The following is a 1,531-nucleotide window of genomic DNA, read 5'->3' as shown; positions in this document are numbered from 1 at the left end:
CTAGGCAGCAGTCGCTGTTCTTCATCACACCCTGGATCCACAGGAGCTCTGTGCTGTCGGGATGACATTGCACAGTGAGGTGGCAGACCCTGAGATCAGGAGTACACAAGTAAGATGTGCGGGCAATTGCTGGTTTTGCACCCAGCTATTCTTGCATCACCTGTGCCTGAAATATTTAGCCAAATTTGGGTGGTGATGACAATACCATTTTATAAAGCTGGAAAACTTAATGGCTATATTGAAAAATATGGATATAAGGTAGAGGCACCACAAAGAATAACTCCTGTAATTCTTCAAAACAGCCTTTTATATTCACTCACGGCTAGACTTGCTCCAGCCTAGAATAAAACTGGCTATCTCTTAATACAATAAATTAATAAATAAAATAAAAGATGTCTACACAAAAACCTGGATACCAATATTCATAGCAGCATTGTTTATAATAGTCCAAATATTTCTCAACTGATGAATGGATAAATAAAATGTTGCATATACCAAAAAAAATAAAGTGTACAACATGATGAGTTTATATACATATACATTGTGAAGTGATTACCACAATCAAGTTAATTAACAAATCCATCGCCTCAGTTACTTTTATTTGGTGAGAATGCTTAAGATCTATTCTCTTAGCAAATTTCAAGTATATAATACAATATTATTACCTACAGTCATTACACTGTACATTAGATACTCAGAACTCATTCATTTTATAAGTGAAAGTTGGTGCCCTTTGACTCACATTTTCTGGCTTTCCCCTCCCTCCAGCCCCTGGCAGCTACCATTCTACCTCTTGTTTCCATGAGTTCAACTTTTTATTTTTTATTTTTCAGATTTCACATATAAGCAATGCATACTGTCTTTCTCTGGATAAGGTGGGCTTTAAAGGATTAACAGAAGGTAAATTATTTCAGGCCCAGATGAAAAGAGTGAAGACACTCTTCATCTTTTTTTCCCCCCAATATATTTTTATTGATTTCAGAGAAAGGGAGAGGGAGAGAGGGATAGAAACATCAATGATGAGAGGGAATGATTGATTGGCTGCCTCCTGTACACCCCCTATTGGGGATTGAGCCTGCAATCCAGGCATGTGCTCTTGACCAGAGGCTGATGCTCTATCCACTGAGCAAAACCTATCTCTCATTTATCTTTGTGCCCCTCCCCCCATGTTTCTATTACAGTGTTTTGTTGTAATAGTCCTAATGATACTCCTCCTCCTCCTGATGACATACTAGTACTTATTTAACAATAACTAATGCAAATGTCATAGGTCTCAAATAGGCCTCACCTGCCCAGTTTTGGGATGGTATTGCATTCAGAGAAAGAACAGAGCAACCCAAATGAAGATAATTCCTATGTATGTTGTTCAATTTACAACCCACAGTAACACTTTGGAAAGCCACCAACCCTTCCATGCCTGCAGGTCTCCATTCAGCAGCTGCTTACACCCCTTTCTCTTTCTGTTTCTTACTCTCCACTGGTATCAGTCAGGGTTGCTTTCAGCTGCATATAACTGAGACTTGTATGATGT

Source organism: Myotis davidii, unplaced genomic scaffold (genome assembly GCF_000327345.1).
Source record: "Myotis davidii unplaced genomic scaffold, ASM32734v1 scaffold699, whole genome shotgun sequence".
Lineage (NCBI taxonomy): Eukaryota > Metazoa > Chordata > Mammalia > Chiroptera > Vespertilionidae > Myotis > Myotis davidii.
The sequence above is the reverse complement of the archived record's forward strand: the minus strand, read 5'-3'. Positions refer to the sequence as shown.